Raw genomic sequence first — 21,050 nt, 5'->3', positions numbered from 1 at the left:
GAGTGTCGTCTTTAACTTGTTCTCTCTTCAATTGCACACTTCTAGGCCATATCCAAATCTTACCATCCTTCCTACAGATCATCTCTAGGCTATAGGTGAAATCCTAGCTTCATTTAATGAAGGTATTGACCTCAATGTATACCTCCTCCCCCAGTTATTTTTTCCCCTTATTCACACTGAAAAATTTTGTCCAGGCCTTCCTCCTTGCCCATCCTGATTACAGCAAACTCCTCCTTTATGGCCTTCCTGACATCCATTAATCTCCCCTCAGTGACACTGCTAAGATCATCATGTTGGTTGGTCCTCATCTTGTGAGCCCAACTCTGTTCCCACCATAGGTCACAATACCTAGTATTGCTTGCAAATAAGCAGCAGCCAGGGTCTATGGGAGGACTGGAGAGAGAGGGGAAGAGCAGTCAGGCCCTGTTGTGCCCACTACTACTGACAACAGCAGTGTGACAATCAGCAGCAGGAGCCACAACAGTGGTGGATGAAAAAAGAGACACAGGTACACATCTAAGTTCAGCCTTTTGTCCTCAAGTACAGCGCCCTACATTGCTCAAAACAAGAAGTGTACTTCACTCCAAGACAGATTGTGAACTCTATAGTCAAACTGGTGAGCAGTTATTCACAATCCACTGGCAGGTTGTTGTGACTAAGTGGGGGGTGGTCACAATATGGCAATTAATATTCAAATGCAAATTCAAAACTTCAAACAATAATACAATTTCACTATTATAGCCAAGCTATAATGAGCATCTATTCTACAGCTATATCCTTCATTAATATTTGACTTACTGTCTCTTCCTGTCTCCTTGAAAGTGTGCTGAAGAAGAAAGTCCAATGGATCGTCTCTGAAATAATCCCACTAACAAAGGAAGACAGAAGGCAAAAGATTCTGGAAGTGAACCACTGGCTAGGTAAGTGATGTTGGGTGGAGGTTTTGTGTAACTTTGGTCCATCTTCTGTGGGAAGGGGGGCTATATAGTTTGGGTGGCCTCACCTCAGTAGAAGGGAAACCAATAGCCTCAGGGACAGGCTGTCTAGAGTAGTCAGAAGTGTGTTCAACAAAAAGGGAGGGTAAAAAAAGTGAAGATATGAGCACTGACCACAATCAAGATGTTTAGTACAAAACTAACCAAGAAACCTAAGGCCTTGAAGAAAATAAACTCTTTAATTGCCCATACAACAATGCTAGGAACCTGGGTAACAAACATGCTCATTTATGACCATGAATTCAATCTAGTTGGTATTACTGAAACCTGGTGGGATGATTCCAATGACAGGAAAGTTAAAATCAATGGCTATAATCTATTTAGGAAGGTCAAGTGAACAGAAGGCAAGTGGGAGTGGTACTCTAGTCAAAAATGGCATTCTGTGTTTCTAAGTCACTGATTAACTCAGAAGAAAAGAATCTTGAATGCTTATGAGTGTATGTCTTAACAGATAAATCCCAAAATGCAGTATTAATAGGTGTCTGCTACAGATCACCAAATCACCCTAGGGAACAGAACAACCAGCTCTATATATACCAGTTTGTAATGTGTAGGAAGAAAAGCTGCGTGATCATGGGGTGACATATGCTGGAAATATGCAGTGTTTTAGCTGCGTTGGTCCTCGGACATTAGAGAGACAAGGTGGGTGAGAGACCTTGGACCAACTTCTGTGGGTAAGAGAGCTTGTCTCTCTAACATGCTGGAAACCTCATTCTGCCAGTAATAAAACATCCTTGGAATTTCTAAATATTGTACATGACTGTTTCCTAACTCAAAAGTGTTGCATCCAATGTGGTAGAATTCTATATTAGAACTCATCTTGACAGATAAACAGGAACTGATCACAGAACTAAAAATTCGTGGAAATTTAGCTTGAAGTGATCATGGCTTGATCCAATTTATAATGTGCAGACAAAATAAAGACCAGGCCAGTGATATTTATACATGGTGCTTTTAAAGTGCTAATTTCTCAAAGCTAAAAACAATTATGAGCCAAATCAGCTAGAAGGAAATACTGAATCAGAAAATGTGAACAACAATTGGAAATTGTTTAAAAACACTTTACTAGATGCCAAAAATCCATAATCCCATGACTGAGGGAGAAGGCTGTATTGGTTAAAAAATTGACCTGGTTTAGATGGGAAGTGACAGCAACTATAAACAAATTTCAAAATTAATATGTAAAAATGGAGAAAAGAGGAGTTGAAAGTAATTAATATAAATCAGAAGCTGAGAATTCAGCTAAGAGGGGCCCAGCTGCACCTCACTACAAACAACGAGAGAGTTTAAGCATATTAGGAACAAAAAGATTCCTAACAATGGTATTGGTCCATTAAAGGTGGCATAATCAATAATAATGAAGAAAAGGCAGAAGTGTTCAATAAATATTTTGTTCTGTATTTGGGGGAAAAAAACAATGTAGTCTAGAATCATAGGACTAGAAGGGACATTGAGAAGTCACTTAGTCCAGTCCCCTGCACTCATGGCAGGACTAAGTATTCTCTAGACCATTCCTGACAGGTTTTTATCTAACCCACTCTTTTCAATCTCCAATGATGGAGATTCCGCAACCTCCCTAGGCAACTTATTCCAGTGCTTAACCACCCTGACAGTTAGGAAGTTTTTCCTAATGTCCAGCCTAAACCTCTCTTGCTGCAATTTAAGCCCATTGCTTCTTATCCTATCCTCAGAGGTTAAGAACAAAATTTTTTTCCCCCTCCTACTTGTAATAACCTTTTATGTACTTGAAAACTGTTATGTCTCCTCTCAGTCTTCTCTTTTCCAGACTAAACAAACCACGTTTTTCAATCTTCCCTTATAAGTCATGTTTTCTAGACCTTTAATCATTTTTGTTGCTCTTCTCTGGACTTTCTCCAATTTGTTCACATCTTTCCTGAAATGTGGCGCCCAGAACTGGACACAATACTCCAGCTGACATCTAATCAGCGTGGAATAGAGCGGAAGAATTACTTCTCATGTGTTGCTTACAACACTCCTGCTAATACATCCCAGAATGATGTTTGATTTTCCTGCAACAGCGTTACACTGTTGACTCATTTTAGCTTGTGGGATGGGATGATCAAGGTAGTGACAGGCCTGTCAGTCTGGCATTTATCCCAGATAAGATAATGGAGCAACCTATAAGGGACTTTATTAATCAAGAATTAAAGAAGAGTAAACTAATTAATGCAAATCAATACTGTTTTATGGCAAATAGATCCTGTCAAACTAACTTAACTTCTTTAGATAAGATTACAAGTTTGATTGGTAAAGGCAATAGTGTTGTCATATACTTGGACTACTATAAGATATTTGACGTGGTGCTACATGACATTTTGATTAAAAAACTAAAAGATATAATGTTAACATGGTGCACATTAAATGGATTAAAAGCTGGCTAACTCATAGGTCTCAAAATGTAATTGTAAATGGAGAATAATCATGGAGCAGATGTGTTTCTAGTGGGGTCCGGCAAGGATAAGTTCTTGGCACTACACCAGGGATCGGCAACTTTTGGCATGCGGTCCACCAGGGTAAGCCCCCAGCAGTCCGAGCTGGTTTGTTTACCTGCCGCGTCCACAGGTTCGGCTGATCATGGCTCCCACTGGCTGCAGTTCACCGCTCCAGGCCAATGGGGGCCGCGGGAACTGGCGCGGGCCAAGGGATGTGGTGGCCGAGGGATTGTGGTGATAAATTACCTAAAATCATCACTGATAATGTTTGCAGATGACACAAACACTGGAAGAGTAGTAAATAATGAAGAGGACAGATCACTGATTCAGAGTAATCTGGATTTCTTGGTAAACTGGGTGCAAGTTTTTAATTTTAATACAGCTAGCTGTAAACCTGTACATCTAGGAACAAAGAACATACGCCATACTTACAGGATGGGACTTGGAAGCAGTGACTCTGAAAAAGATTAGCGGATTGTAGTAGATAATCTGCTGGACATAAATTCCCAAAAATACAAATACAATACTCAGATGTATAAACAGAGTCAAGTAGAAGTGGAAAGGTTATTTTACCCCTGTATTTGGCATTGATGTAACTGCTTCTGGGATATTATGTCCCATTCCTGGTGTGCACATTTCAAGAAGTATGTTGGTCAATTGGAGAGCATTCAGAGAAGAGCCATAAGCATGCATTGTAACAATAGGCTCAAGGGGCTCAATATATTTAATTTAACAAAGAGAAGGTTTAAGGGGTGACTTAACTATAGTCTATAAGCATCTACATGGGGAACAGATACTTAATAATAAGCTCTTCAGTTTAGCAGAAAAAGGTATAACTCAGTCCAATTACTGGAAGTTGAAGCTACACAAATTCAGGCTGAATAAGTCATACTTTTTTAACAGAATAATTAACCATTGGAACAATTTACCAATGTTAATGGTGGATTCTCTATCACTGACAATTTTTAAATCAAAATTAAATGGTTTTTCTACAAGATCTGTTATAGGAATTTATTTGGAGGAAGTTCTATGACCTGTGTTATACAGGAGGTCAGACCAGGTGATCAAAATGGTCCCTCCTGGCCTTAGAATCTATGAATCTGTTAATCAATTCCCAGGTACTGACATCTAGTGTCTGCATTTATAGGACATCTTTTATTACTTGTTTCAGAGTAGCAGCCGTGTTGGTCTGTATTCGCAAAAAGAAAAGGAGGACTTGTGGCACTAGTACTCCTTTTATTTTATTACCGTGCTTCCCTTGTAAGACATTCACGTCAAAATATTTTTCCTTCCAACATAAGGAAGTAAAAGTCAATTTTAAAATCAGAAAATGAGTGACTGCATCTTTCTATAGTTAATCGTTACCCAAGCCAGCTGTTTGTAAGTGCACATTACCATGGCAAATAAGCAGCTCTCAATTTAATGTATTAAATTCTATTTCATGCTGAAATTAGGGATTCAGAAAACCTTAACAAGGCTTTGAATTTCACAAAATCTTTAGATTTTTTTTGGGGGGGGGTGGGAAGGGTTGAGGAATTTTTTAGCACTTCCAAAACTGATTTATCAATGTTAGTTTATTGCCCCTTTTAAACAGGAACAATTCAGTTGTGTTTCAGAGTAGGAGCCATGTTAGTCTGTATCCACAAAAAGAAAAGGAGTACTTGTGGCACCTTAGAGACAAACACATTTATTTGAGCATAAGCTTTCGTGAGCTACAGCTCACTTTATGAAGTGTGCTGTAGCTCACGAAAGCTTATGCTCAAATAATTCAGTTGTGGTGACTGGTCACTAATTACTATTTTGAATTAATGGTCAATGTCTATGGATGCTTTTGCATTATTTTGAATGTTCATTTGTTGTTGTTTTCACTTACAGTCTCTCATTGACATTTTAGCCACTAATTTTTATATCCCTGGAATGCCAGTAGCTTCCTCTCCCTGCCTGCACTTTCTGCTCTTGCATAGTGGGTAAGTGTGTGTGTGTGGTTTTTTTTGTTTTGTTTTTTTTAATTCCTTCCTTCATTCCTCCCTATTTCATTTTCCCTTCTTTTTCTCTCCCCCAAACTCTCCTCACCTACATGTACTCTGGATGGTTATATTTAAACATCAACAGACTATACTTTACTATAGGTCTTTGGAATGTACATGCTGTCTAAAATTAGTAGACACAAAATAGTTGTAAATTTCACTTCAGATTAGATCCCAGGGAGAACATATAGGAGTGCTCTGACATAGCACTGAATCAGCAGAGCATATCGACTCTGCATTAATGCAGACCAACCTAGTGGAAACACTGCAGCATTGAAAGGCTACCTTTTGCTAACCTTAATTAATACTTTACTCTTTATGTTTGGTCTTGTGTTGAGATTTTCTTTAGGCAGATTAAATGAAATTGTTACAGAAAGCATTTTTAAAGGAATCCCTTATTCAGTAAACATAGCAACACAGAGGAACTCAGGCCAAATATGGTATGTATATGTGTTTAAATTCACAGTCTGAGTGAGTAAAAGGGTTGGTTTGTAGGGTGGCCTGTCTGGGCATTAAAGGCATTTTCAATACTGTGGGGGGGGGGCGTTGTCCATATGCCAAGTTAGTCCATGGAAAGCCAGGGTGTGAATCTACTGCACACCAGCTTGCTCTGTTGTAACATCTCACGTGGACACTGCTATGGTACAGTGAAAGTCCTGATGTGCAACTTGGCTTACTGTGCCTTCAAGTAATAGTACAATAAACCATACTCTGGGACTTGCACTGTGCTGTAGCAGTATCATTACTTTGCAGCAAGCTGATGTGCCGTAGATTCACTCACTGGCTTGCAGCACAGCAACTTGTGATGTAGACAAGCCCTTCATCTTGCTCGAGTCCCCTGAGTGCTGTATACTACTCAAAAAAGGGCTAGGTTTTGATTAGGAGCTGGGTCTCTTCCAGGATTTTTTAAAAAACGTTCAGGGTGATTTCAGAGGGACATCACAACAAGGTCACTCTAAAATAGGTGTGCTTCATGAATGACTAAATCAGAAAGCACAAATAGAAAGCACCTCTCTGGCCACCACACTACACACCTGCTCATGGCTGACCCAACAGCACACAAAGGAGGACATATGTGGTCCCAACTCAGACAGATAGGTTGATATTCACACAGTAACAGTTTAGAAACCAAAGATAGGGTAAACACAAGGGAGGGAGAAGAGTTCTTTAAATTAAGGGCCAATGCTGGCACAAGAACAAATGGATGTAAATCGTCCAACAAATTTTGGCTTGAAATTAGATGAAGGTTTTTAACCAGCAGAGGAATAAAGTTCTGGAACAGTCTTTCAAGCAGAACAGTGGAAGCAAAAAACTTAACTTGTTTCAAGACTGATCTTGATAAATGTATGGAGGGGATGGTATGGCGAGCTTATCTACAATGGCATATAACCCATCCACTGCTGCTATTAGCAAATATCTCCAGCAGCCAGAGATGGGACACTAGATGGGGAGGGCTCAGAGTTACTACAGAGAATTTTTTTTCACAGATGTCTGGCTGGTAGTCTCACTCACATGCTAAGTGTCTAACTGATCACCATATTCAGGACCAGGAAGGAATTTCCACCCAGGTCAGATTGGCAGAGGTTCGGGGGTGGCTTTGCCTTCCTCAGCAGCATGGGGCATCTGTTGATTTGAATGAGAGTAAAAGGTAGATTCTCAGTAACTTGAAGTCTTTAAATCAAGATTTGAAAACTACAGTAACTCAGCCAGAGATTATGGATCTCTACAGGAGTGGGTGAGGGAGGTTTTATGGCCTAAGAGGTCAGACCAGATGATCATGATGGTTCCTTCTGGCCTTAAAGTCTATGAGAGAGAAATTTTCACTTCGTTTCAAAATAAATTAGAAGCAAAGTGGAGCTCTCTTTCTACAAAGGGTGATGCACTCATTTTATGTTGGAGTGAGGAAATCCTATACAAAAGTACTGAGTGCACAAAGTTTATAGAAAACCTTTGAAAAACCAATATAAATTAGTATAGTTTAGACAAGTAAAGTTGAAAAGAAACAAAAATATTAGAATTAAAACTATACAGAAATAGTGCAAAAAGATGATAAAGGGATTGGTATAACAACATAAGGGGGGAAAATCTAATTAGATACAGTGCACAGATTATCACTAAAAACTGTTTCACACATTCTTGAATATGTAATATGGGAAAACTGCTCACCAGTGCATTTCAATAATCCCAGATATTAAAAGTCCCAGGTATCTGGAAAACATAAGGAGAAAATCTATGAGAAATAAGATAAGAAATTATCAAGTATATGAACAATGCAAAGGTGAATAATAAGCAGTACAATAATGCATTAATGAAAAGTATAGATAACATAAAGGAAACAGCATTAACATTTTAAAGATGATTGTACAGTTGCTTTTGATAAAAGCTGTTTTTGATAGCAATCTTGTCTTGTGGTGTCTTCATATGAAACTCTAGACTAAAATATGAAGATCTGATTAATACCAGTGACTTACCTTATAATGAATTTCATATCTCTAGTTATTTGCTTCCGCAAACTAATATGCTTGCAACCTTTTAAATCTAATCCATATATCAGACATATATTAGACAAAAATCCAGATACTACAAACAATTCAAAGTAGCTCAGAGCTAAAAATAAAATGCTAAACTTTCATAGTAAACATAAACAGGAAGTTTATGTAGCCATCATGCCTTATAATACACAATGAGAAAGTGTTTGATTTAAACAATACTGTAAAACGTATTTTCAGTTGTAAAGAATTCTCTGAAATGTATACACCTTTCAGGCTGAAATTTTCCATGGTTAGTCTCTGCCCAAAGGTAATTATTTCTGAAGGTTTGTTTGTTTTTTTTTTAAAAAAAAACTCTAAAGTTTAATCAAAACAGGTTCCATCATTCTTTAATATGAGGAACATGAATTTTTAAAAAAAAACATTTTCTCTGTATAAAAACAACTGAGCAGCTTCTTTTGACCAGCTTAATGCCAAAATGGTTGTGGGTAAAAAACTGAAATGTGGTCTTGCTGAGGAGGACTCTGGTGAAAATTATTTTTGATTTGAAAACTGCATCCTAACACATTTTTGTGCAAAGTTCTCGTGCTAACCATGTCAAGTGTACAGCTAAGAAAAACCATGCTCTGTCTGTATGTTTGCAAAACCAATAGTCTACTTCCTTTTACTCTATTTCCTGCACCTTATAAGATAGCTACTCTTCTCTCTTTGCAGAAGAGAACCCTTTCCCTGCAAACTTTAGGAGTTGGACAATTTTGACTTTGTACCTTAACATAGTGTTTTGATAGAATAAGCTGAAAGTGAGAAAAGTGTTTCCATGAAATTTCACAATACATTTTTACCACTAAATACAACTTCATGTCTCCCCCAACTTAATTTTTCTGCAAATTCAATTAATTTTTTATTTTTCACATAAAAAGTTTAGTTTTCAAATGGTCAATTTTCAAACCTGTCACATTCCCATTTTTGTTCAGAGGAGCTCAATTTCAAGTTGATAGTGTGTGAAAACTCCCATTTTAAGTATTCTCACACCACTATTATGAGTCAGTGCTGTTATAAACTATTTTTTCCCCCCAAACCTGGCTCACATGTATATGGAGTAATGAGAAATAGTGGATCTTCCTATGGGCCACTCCTAACAATCTATTTCACAGAAAACCTCTACATGGAAGGGGAAGAATAGGTAATGTACAGTCAGCTACACTGGCTTTTACATTACCCATGGCTTCCCCTATGTCACAGTAATTCCTGGCTGCCTCATATAGCAGCTTTCTAATTGCTTTGTGCTGGCTCAGGACCTGGCACAATAAGCTTGTACAGAGAAAACAAATTTTAGTTGTTACATTGCTGTGAGTAGCATCCATCTCCTGAAGTCAAGCCATTAAGAGTGGAATTCTCAAATGTATATATGGTTGCATGGTTGGGATTGTGCACCCCAAAGAGAGCTTAGCGTATGGTTACTTAAAATAACATAATTCAAGACAGTGGAAAGCACTTGTTTGAAGGCAGTTTAGGCAGTCAGACTACCTGTGTAAGCTGGCAACCTTCCTCACCAGCCTGAGGAATTATCAGCCACACCTAAATGAATTATAGCCCTTCCCTCTAGGTTCCATTTATTGTCCAAATGATCACAAACTCACAAAAAGAAAACAAAACTTCCATCTGGGGCTTTCTATCCAGCCACAACTGCCACAACTTCTCACTAGGAATCTCACTATTCCAGGGACTGCTGCAGGAGACGGTCCTCCCCGCTTTTCCTGCAGCTCTTTATAGGGAACATCTCAGCTGCAACTGATTAGAGAACATGACTGGCTGTCTTTAGGCCTCTGGGGCAGCCCCCCCTGTTACTATCTGAAATATGTTTGTACCACCAAACAGATCCAGGTGTCTTTGAACATAAAGTTCTAAATTTCTGTTAAGCTCCATTGTTTGGAAAAAATCTGTCTGACCTCATGTGAATGTGTTGATCAATGTCTTTAGTATCTCCTACTTTGATAGTACTGCTAGCAGTAGGATGCCAGACTAACGTACAATAATTCATTGTCACAATAAATTAATTTTATGTATAAATGGTACAAATGTTTCTCTCTAGTTGATTAGATAAAAAGGAAATGGGCACTTTACCAGTCTTTGTAAGATATGATTAAACAAGAGGATCAAAGATATTCAGTGAACAGCTGTGTTATCACACAAGCTTCATAACCTCTACATAAGGAAGATGCTGTGGGCCATACTCTCCTTGTCAGAGACCACAGATCTTGAAAACTGGTCTACAGGGCTTTTAAGAACTAGGTAGTCCCAACCTGCCACCCACTGACCTACTAACCTCTGATATGGCGATCAGGTAACCCTGAGCATATGGGCAAGATTCATCAGCCAGATACTACAGAAAATTCTTTCCTGGTAACTCAGATCCCACCCCATCTAATATCCCATCACAGGCCATTGGGCCTATTTACCATGAATATTTAATTACCAAAACCATGTTATCCCATCATACCATCTCCTCCATAAACTTATCGAGTTTATCTTAAAGCCAAATAGATCTTTTGAACATGAAAGCAAGCTGGAGACATCTGGTGAATAAAGCAAGAATGGTGGAAAACAATCAGCCTGTAAGAAATGCTGGTCACAGAAATGGCTGACTGGCCCTGTCAAACTAAGTTTGTGGTACTGTTCAGATACTCAGAACTGCAGAGGAATGTACCTATTGGTGGGGAAAAAAGGAGCAGTATGAAAAAATAGACACTGCCCCTTTAAATTTCTCTTCTCCGCTAGCTGCAGTTGCAAACAACAGCAGGCTCTAGGCGTCTAGAGTTTCCCTGGGAGCAGCAACAGCAGGTCACAGTAGCAGGAATCATGAGGCACTTGGATAAGTTAGATTTGTGTTTCTCTATGGTTCTTTTATGCTCAATGCCAGTTTGTTTTGTACCCAAACCCCTCTGAGGAAGATTTGGAAAGCTTAATAAAAGCAAAGATGAGATTTATTCACTTTTTCATAGAGCTCAGATTCTTCCTTTTCTTCTCTCTCCCCACCCTCTGAGCATCCCGGACCCAAGACTACAGGAACCACCTAAAAACAAATGTACAAATGCAAACTGGCGTAGCTATCAGCACCTAGCTAGATTCCACCGTAGGTTTAATAATTTGCATCCCTTTGCCCATTAAACATGGTGTGTGTAAGGATGCAGTTCTGCAGTGAAATAAATGATTGTGTAGGGTGCAAACCAATACCTTATTTGGCTACTATTTGTTTGAGGTCCCAACTGTGCACCACTGCAAGTTGGTGCAGAGTTGGGACATCATCCAAAAGAGCCAGTCAAGAGTTCAGCTTTGGACAATCAATATCCCCAATTATATTTCAATTTGCAATTAATTATGTAATGGGCTTCCCCAACCCCAACAGCTGGGCTCCAGGTGGATTTGGTTAGAGAGAGAGGTTGAGGGAAAAGAAATGGAAATCTGTTGGGGTGTTCTTTTGGGAAACGGGGGTGCCTGCTGCCAACTTTAGGGGAGGCACCTGTTGCAATAAGAAGGTTGCTCTTCATAGTAATCATGTGTGCTGTTCTTACACGTCCTACTTGTGAAGGATGAACTCACATACTTATTTGAGTCAATTTCTTCTGTGCCAGAGTGCTAGCAAGGCATTTGGGATCTCTGCCTCCCTGCTCTGTCAAGCTGTGTCCCAACTCCCATCCCACATCTAGGAAGAATAATCATATGTATAAGACATACATTAGTAACGGTGATGGTAATTAATCATTGGTACAACTTACTGAGGCTCCTGCTGGATTTTCCATCACTGGCAATTTTTAAATCAAGATTGGATTTTTTTTTAAATATATGCTCTAGTTCAAAAGGAATTATTAGGGGAAGTTATGTGGTCTGTATTACACAGGAGGTCAAACTAGATGATCACAATGTTCTCTTCTGGCCTTGAATCTGTTTAAAGTTTGCTAAAATACACAACCTTAAAATTTGCTTTCCACAAGCTCCTTGTCAAGCTGAATCATTCAGTTGTTCTTGGAAATCAAACACAAAATTGATGCAAACATGGCTGAGGTGCATTAATTTTTAATTTGATTGATAACTTACCAGCTATAACAAGTATTACAATTCTTACATTTTTCCAGTGCAATTGCTATATCTTTGGAGAAAGAGCATGATGATAAAAGGAAAAAAAAAGATATGATGAATTTTAATCATTCAGAAGTTCTATCTGTTTAAGGTAGCCTTTCTATAACTATGTGTTCTGTTGGATTAATACTTTGCTGTAACTGGACAATTGAGTTGGTATGTGGTGAGTAGAGCCAATGGAAGTTGCATCATTGTGATGATTATGAGGGGAAAAATTATTACTCATTATGCCAATTTAATTAAGTGTAAGCAATGATCCTCCTATGTAGTGCGATTTACAAACTTTTCCCAAGTGAAAGGAAAACCTTAAAGATGGCTTTGTGCCCCCTCCCCTTGGGTTTTTTTTTTCTGTTTGGGATGCTGCAAAAATCTTTGCAATTTGTCCCACTAGGGATAAATTCATTGTGAATTCAGAGACACTACTTTGCTCTCCTAGGCCCTGATTCTGAAGGTACTCAACATATAGGTGAAGCAGCTATTCAAATTCATAGATTCCAAGGCCAGCAGGGTCCATTATGATAATCTAGTCCGACCTCCTGTATAACACAGGCCATAGAACTTCCCCAAAATAATTCCTAGAGCAGATCTTTTAGAAAAACATCCAATCTTGATTTAAAAATTGGGCCCTTCCATTTAACATAGTGCATCAAAAATGAGGAATGTGAACAAAGTTCATGTGAAATGAAAATCTGCCCTTAAAAAGTAACATTGTACACAAACTTTTTGTGTAGTTTCAACAAGCTTTTTCCCTTGACCTTCCTGGCTTCACTAAAAAGAGGAACTCTACTTTATCTGCCAGAGGCATTTCTTGCAGTATATCCTTTCTGCATTCTGGAGGTTTCACCATAAATCCTGATATGAAATTAATAGCCTGTTGAGGTTTGAAGGTATATCTTAACTTTTGAATGCTTGCCAAAATGACCATATAAAATTTTGAGGTTTACCCTCAAAATTCAACACGCTTCTCAACTCCATCAGCTCTATTATGAAGCTATTTGCAGTAATTTGTGTTTCATCTTCTACTACCTCATAGCATCTATCTTAGAACAATAGTGATCAAACAAAGTGACCATTTGTTTTCCTATTCCAGAGGTCTAGGTTAAATTGTATAATCCTCTCAGAAGCTGTAAGGATTGACTATTTTCTCAAATGTAATTCTGGTTAAATAACCCAAGTATTTCACTGGCTTGCAGATTACTGTTCCATGAGATGTTCTCTGTTGTGGTACTACTTGAAGTTGATGCATTTATATTGTCTGACTATCTTTAATTTTCTAGCAATTGTAAGTTGGAGGAAATATGCAAGCATATAGACTATATCCGTGTCAATTTTTGCAAGGGAAAGTTGAGATCCATCAGAGTTTGGGAGAGAAAATATGGACAAGATATTGATGAAAGGGTTTGATTAAGATAATGAAGTAACAGGTATGGATCTGGAAGAGAACTAAAGGAGTTAGAGGAAAATACATGCTCTGATTCAGGATCCATTTGTACTATTTAAAAAAGCAATAAAATATGTATGACTACTTAGATATAGGAACTGCTGCAATCCTATTGAGACACAGAATATGCTTATAGTACAAAAAAGAAACTATGACAGAAATGATAGTACAAAACATTAAAGAGACAAAGAAGATGATGAAGCCAATCACAAATGCTCTAAAATCTTATTGGGAAAGTTATACTGAAAATAAGTAGAGGATTCTTCTGGAAGTGAATAGAAGCAATTAAAGGATTATATTAATACTCAGAGTGGAAGAGATCACTGAGGGACCACGAAGAGATAGTGAAATTACAGTTTTTCTTGTGTCTTGTTTCTAATTTAGTGCTTGTCCTCAGTATTCACCAGGAAAATTACAAGTGAAATGTAAGACTGGAACACAGTTTTCAAAGACTGAAAAACAGAGAGCACCAGTCACCAGCAGTTGGAACCTTCTGTTGCTATTACCACAAAAGGCTGACACCATCTCAGGGTAGATTAAATCGTTCAGGTGTCAGAGAATTTAATAGCTCTAATAAAAAAGATTTAACAAGTCCTTGGAGGGAGAGAGCAGATATAGAGAAATTAGTTACAGGTCATAATCTCACTATCTGGGACAGTGTATAGTTAAGAGCCAAAGAATTACTCAAGCCAGGTCCTTATATAACTTAACTATGGTTCTTAAGTCGGAAAGTCTAATGTCCAATAATAGTACTACAGAGCCAAGTGTTTCAAGGTAAACAGAGTTCTGAGTGTGGCAGTTGTTTCACAATGTATTTGTTGAACATTTTATATAGATCACTGAGGGATGATGGATGAGGTTTTCAGAACCAGTCACAATCACTTTAATGTTGTTAGACAAACAATCCAGGAAAGGAGCGGACATTCTTTGCTGCCATTCCAGGGCTAGATGGATCATTCTTTTTGCCCCACCAGCTCTGTAGAAATCCTCAGGCTTCACCTTGTCCCAGCCCATAGCTGGAATAAGGATTTGGCTCTAAAAGCATATGCTTGGAGTAACTCACATATACCATAACTGCTCAAGCTACACTCTAAAAATCTAAAACAAAATAAGAAACTTTTCTAAATTAAGAGAATATATGGAAGAACCTTTCTAGAAAAGGAAAATATTGACTTGTGTGACCTGTATGAGGGGAAAAAAAATTTTTTTGATGCTTCAATGTGAAGATGGATAGGTATCCTTTTATTTTATTTCCTGATTATTTAGAATTATATACATGCTAATAAACAGTGCCTACCCATATTGTTTAAGCACCCTTGATATAACTTTTTAAAACATCACAAATAATAGTCTAAGCATGGCAGTACACTTAATTTTAACCTACCACCAAATAAGCCAGGCAATTTAAGAACTCTTCCTCCTCCAACAATTCCCCATCCTTACACTAGTCTCCTGCCTCTCTCTCTCCATTTTCAAATTCCTTGGTGAAAAAAACAAGCTTTGTAGTGTGACCTGGAGGCCATCAGAAATTGAGTATTTGAAACCATATGGAGAAAGAATTCTAAAGCCATGGGACCCTCAAAGAGAACATCCCACCTTCATCTTGAATGACTTCATTGTGTAGCATGAGGCGAGAAGCACTCTCTTATCTGGTAAATTATAAGCCATTTAGAGCTTTTTAGGTCAAAACCAATCCCTTAAACCTCACTCAGAAACCCATAGGCAGATTTGTTATGCTGTAGGACAGCTTCTTCCTCTTCTGGATTATTTCAGTAGGTTTTGCAGTTGTAATGCTCAGGTAACAGTGCGCACCCAATATGCAGGTAGCTTTTTCACAGAGCATATCATGATCCCTTGTCATAAATTGGCAGGTTTGTTCTATAGTTTCCCGCCCCCACAACGCTTTATTTAATCATCATGCTGCATGGTCTAGCCACTCGTTAAAATTTTTCAAAACTGTTTTCCTTTGCTTCCCCACAGAAATATCAGTGTCCAAGAGAAGAACACATGGTCCATTGTGTTTTACAAATACCCTAATTCTTCTTATTTTAACTATTGACTACAAAACAACATTGGTCAAACTGCTCATCAAGGAAAGTGAAACTATCCATATTCATACTGTGCCTCAGTGTAGACAATAAATGAAACATAATCCATTCATTTGATTACATCTTCTACCACATTATCCCTAAAAAGCAGCAATTATCCAGCTATAACTCCTATAAGAACTCAGGAGAAAATATAAAAGATGAAATATATTAACTTTTAAGGAAAGTACAGGAGAGAGAGACAACTTTCTCATTAGCATACAAAACAGAGACCACAGTGTTGAAAAGTCTGAGTGATGCTTTAGATACAGTATGTTTAGGCTGGCTCTAGGACTAAGAAAAATTTACAGAGGCCTATTCCATTTTAAAAAGTGTGGGAGGAGAAGGTATTTGAATTATCATGTGATCAAACTTGAATAGTACATTGAATAGTAAATAGAATAGTAAATTTAAAAAGCTGTAGATGATCCAATGTATTTTGGTGAGCTTTCCAAATAAAAACTAGATAAGCAATAACTGTTCATCATCTGCATTTGTGAGTGGTTCATAAACAGCAGTTATATCTACTCTAATGAATGTTCATTGTTAGTTAGCAAAAACACATTGGTGGTATACTACATCATCAAAGTGATGGGGCTTTGATGGTACATTACAGCAATCTGTCACCAGGGAGACAGTACTTTGATAATGTGTTACATTAACTACATCATCCAAAGTACCATCATTGTGAAGATAAAGTGCAGTGCCAGCTGGCAGAAAGCATGATGCAGTTAGGTTTACTTTTAGATAAACTTCAGAAATGCATTATTTCTTTAAGAAAAGAGGGTACATGAGTGAATATGTTAACCAACTGTCTTCTATATCACTGTATTTTGAAAGATCTGCCTTTTAATTAGAAATAATGATTCCAGAAAGGTTTAATGCAGTGAGGAAAAAGTAAAGTACAGAAAGCGAGATCCCCAGCTATGGTTGAGCTGTGTTAAACTGTGCGGAAGAGGGTAGGAGGAAGGGGGAAAGCTCTAAGAGTATGTCTACACAACACACTAAGCCCTGCTCTGTGTGACTAGTGTTTGTAGACTAGGTGTTTGCAGGCCTGCTCTTGAGCATCCACACTGCATGAGAACCCAGTCCTCATAACTGTGTGGGCACAGCAATACTGCACTGTGCAGATCTGAGACAGCACATCAACCTCTGTGGGCATGCACCATTGTATCCCAGGATTCCTAGCACCCTCTCCAGCTGAAACCACTGTAGGGTTTGGCTCATGGTGGGTTGTGGGCGAACTTGTCCGTCCATGCTGCAGGAGTTGATCAGAAAGGCTTTGGGTGGTTTTAGTCCAACAACACATCCAGCTGAGTCATTTTGTGACTGCACACTCCCAACACTTGGCACCATCAACATGGATCCCAACACAGTGGAATAATTTCTTCACCTCATGCTCTCAGTCCTATTTTGGGACATAAGCAGAGCATCTGCAAGATGCTCGTGGATATTTCTGAAGCAATTTTTGAGCTGCAAAAGGTCCTATCTAAGAGAGGGATACTGATGTGCCAGCTGTGACCAAGTTGATGTTGCTCTTGTCTGATGGCTTAGCCTCAGGCTCCTCCCCCTCCCTATGTACGCTAGCACTTCTGGAGCAGGGCCCCAAGCACAGACTGCTGGGACCACATCATCATGTGGACCTGGGACGACCAACAGAGGATCTAGATCTTTCCCATGAAGCAGCAGACATTCCTGGAGGTTTGTGATCAGCTTGCTCCTACCCTCCTGCCTCAGGCCACCTACGTGAGGGAGGCTATGCTAGTCCAGAAATGGGTCGCTATAGACATCTGGAACCTGGCTACCCCAGATTGCTACTGTTGAGGTTGTTGTGGTGGAGGATTGTGAGGCAATTAGGACTGTGAGGTACCCAAAGGTGACGGGCACTAGAAATGTTCCTGAAACAATTGCTGGCTTTGAGGGAATGGGCTTTGCAAACTGCATTGATGGGATTGTTGCCTGCTGCAAGGATCACATGAGTATGTGAACCACAAAGGGTACTACTCCATTGTTATGCAGTCCCTGGTTGACCACAGGGGCAGATTCATAGACACAAACATGGAATGCACTGACAGGATGAATGATGCTAGGGTAAAGTTCCAATCTCTGGAACACCTTCAAGGACAAGCTGGACATTATTCCCACTGAATTATACTGCTATAAATGGAGCCATTGATCCCACTGTTGTTCTAGGGAACCCAAGCCAGTGCTGTGTTTGAATTGAAGTGATTGTTAACTCCAGTTACAGTAATAAGCTGTGCTTTAGTATCTTTAAAGGAGCCATGACCTTATTACTCCCCCAAATGGTCCAGGAGAGAGCTAGACATTTCAGGGCAGACAGTTTGTGGGAATTCGGAGTCACTTGGCTAGTAATAACCATGACTAGAGACCAGAGTGTGGTTGTTATGTAACAAGCAGACTTCTGGAGTTGCTGAACCAGAGCTGCTCAACACAGAGACACTCAGGGCATGCTTGTCAGCAGGCTGAGAGCATCCAGAGAGAGGTACAGCATCAAAGCATTTTAAGACAGTCAGGGTTACAGGACAAGTGGTGACACAATCTCTCACTGGTCAGGGTTGAACCCACACACAGATGGCAGTCCTCTGCTGGTCTGGAACAGAAGTTCATGCTTCTTACTCGGGATCTCTAGAATATTAATGTTCTCCAGAACTTGCACTGCCTGACAGTATTGAAAAACCACAAGTAGTGACGAGACCACTGATAAGGCAGAAATCATTTCAATTGCATTTTGTATGTTTATCTTACAACGATGGGTGATAGCTTTCAGCACTGCTCCAAAGGATGTCTGAAGTGGCCAGTGTTTTTTTCTGATTTTGAATTAAAGAAGCCCTCTGATAAAGCAGATTTTTTTTTTTACAAAGGTCAGATCATAATGTGCTCTTTCTTTCTCCTTTCAAGGCACTTGCACATCTGCAGGGGAAATGCATGTAATCAGAAGCAAGGAGGGGTAGGACGACCCACCTCCAGCAGGCAAGGATAATGAGAGTCTGAGAAGAGCTAATGGGAGAGCTTTTAGATAAAACAAATCAGCAGATGGTGTTTTAGAAAGACCAAACTGAGTACCAAAAGAATAAGTATTTCTGCAGTGTGGAAAGAGACAGAGGTTGCACAGCATGACGAGAGATTGGAGGACAGATTAATGGAGCATATCCACAGGTTGAGGGACGAAGACAGCGCAGCACAAGTTGATGTTCAAGCTATTACTTGCACTCATGGCTACCAGACTGCAGCCTCCAGCTCCTGCTCCTACCTCGAGTCCCCTCCATGCTATCATGCCCTGCAGACTATACATCCTTTGCACATTTCAGAGGTTGGCTGGACCGTGTCCCAGGCAATGAACAGTAGCACATGGAACTGACAAATGTACCCTGTGCATTCATCCACTCCAATCCAATCAAGGCCCACACATGCAAAATGCACCAGAAAGGCCAAGGAGAACAGAGGGACAGGGAAACTCAAGAATAGCTGGGCATGTAATTTAGGAACATTCATCTTTCACTGTTTTGTCACTGAGTTTGTTTACTGTGCTGTATGTTTTGATAATAGCTGGTCTGCCTTTCTGCTTCTTACACTGGCATGTAAATACTGTGTAAAATAAAGTGTTGAATCTGGACATAATGCTACAGTAGGAAGTTTTATTATCTGTAATGTTAAAAGTGGCACAAACGGTTATGAATGTTATATGCCCATTCTGAATAACTGTCATAATAAACATTTACGAACTGTCATCAGAGCAATCTATAAACTGAGAGTTGCAATACATTGGCAGTATTGATAAAATGCATAAGATCGCCAGACATTTAATGCTGTGGGGCTGTAGGTCTTTAGCAGGAAGGCCAGTGGTCAGTAGTGATGGCTCAGTGCATTACAGTGGTGTGAAAGCTAGGAATACTGTCTAGGGACTCACCAAGCCTGGGTTCAGTACTGTGGTCCTGATATCACCCAGCACTCCTGGGATACCCAGGAACCAGGCTTATCTGGATGGGCTCTGTGAAAGGCCCTGATCTTTTGGGGAATGTGCATGTAATGGACTGGTTCCCAGGACCACTCCTCTGCCCAATATCTTCCCACTTCATGTCTGGGAGTCTAGGTTTTCATGGACAAGGTACTCTCTTCTTGGACTTGGACTGGCAGAGGGGGAAGTTGTTTTCACTTGGAAAAGGGATTGTCAGAGAAAGGTTTAAGGAGGGAGACATGGAATACAGGATGCACCTTAAGGCAGGATAATTTGGGCTATGACATGGAGTATATTCACCCAAACAGAATCTCAGCTCCAGGTTTTAAATCGATTGGGCAGTCATATTCCTGGTGGCGAAGGGGGGGAAGGGGGATCGGGGGGAGGGGACATGTGAATACATTTTGTTCTCTGAATACCTCTGAAAATTCTTGATACTTTTCAGGGACAGCGATGTCAAACCTAGCATCAGAAAAGCCCACTTATTGCTTGAGCACCTCTCCCTGTTTCTGGACCCCAGGCAAGGAGTCCAACCTGAGTTTCCAGGGATTTGAGTTTGGAAGTCTGGAGGCAGATGTCCTGGCAGAACTCAGAGTTAAAATGTCACAGTGTCCTGCCACCCCCAAGATATGCAGGTCATGTTTTGCTGGCCTATAGCCATTGGGCCATAGCAGGAAATAAAGCCTGCACTGGTTCATGAAACCTTGAAGCTTGCTACGGGTCCCTTCATAGTGCTCTAGTAGAAGTACCATGGATTTGGGATCATAAGGTGATATGGGACACAGGACCTGGGAAGGCATGTCCATTTGAAGTTCTGTGATCTGTTCCCAAAGGGCAGAGTTTTCCACCCAAAGCTCATCTATTGAGTCCTGTAAGGCTTGGTTTTCCACCTGTACACAGAAGCTCCTCTCCTGGGGGCTCAGTGTCACCTGGGGCACCCGGGATGTGAACAAATTTACAACTAATGGTTGTACATATCTGTTAATTCCATATAATCCCATTTGCACTCTCCATCCCACTAACATCTCAGTTGTACCCAGATTGAACCTCAGCCAGCTAGCTCTCATCCAAGCCACAGTCTTTAGCAGACACTGGCTTTTTGTATCAACTGCACCAAGGGGATCAGCCAAAGGAGAGATACACAACTCAGTAGCTGTCTAGGTTCCTATATGTCCCCTATCACCATGACACCTGTGAATTCAAATTGTCTTCATACTTCAAACACTATCACCTATGCCTCCTTATTAACCCTCCAAGCAAAAAAGAGGGGGAACAGAGTAGAACCTTGCAGTGCCTTACTTCAAAGGACACCCTGCAGGTGGATGAACACACACTTAAAATCATGCTCTAATTTCTGTGACATGAAAAGGAGCAAATACACTACAAAGTGGTTTATCTACTCCTGTTAGTTACCACAACCTCACCACTGACACGTTATGGTCAAC

The 21,050-nt window shown here is 39.8% G+C and overlaps 1 long non-coding RNA gene across 1 annotated transcript in view; it reads right to left on the bottom strand.

Annotated features, from left to right (window-relative positions):
• LOC140909995 (uncharacterized) overlaps positions 1-21,050 on the bottom strand; it is a 196,227-nt gene that overhangs the window by 160,829 nt on the left and 14,348 nt on the right. Inside the window, exons 2-3 of the long non-coding RNA XR_012158400.1 lie at positions 7,642-7,683; positions 3,881-3,905 (exon numbers count right to left, since the gene is read on the bottom strand). This is a non-coding gene — a long non-coding RNA (uncharacterized LOC140909995). The remainder of the gene's footprint in view (positions 1-3,880; positions 3,906-7,641; positions 7,684-21,050) is intronic.

The sequence above is a fragment of the Lepidochelys kempii genome, chromosome 4 (assembly GCF_965140285.1).
Source record: "Lepidochelys kempii isolate rLepKem1 chromosome 4, rLepKem1.hap1, whole genome shotgun sequence".
NCBI classification, from domain to species: Eukaryota; Metazoa; Chordata; order Testudines; family Cheloniidae; genus Lepidochelys; species Lepidochelys kempii.
Note: the sequence above shows the minus strand (reverse complement) of the source record. Positions and strands in the feature narration are given on the sequence as shown.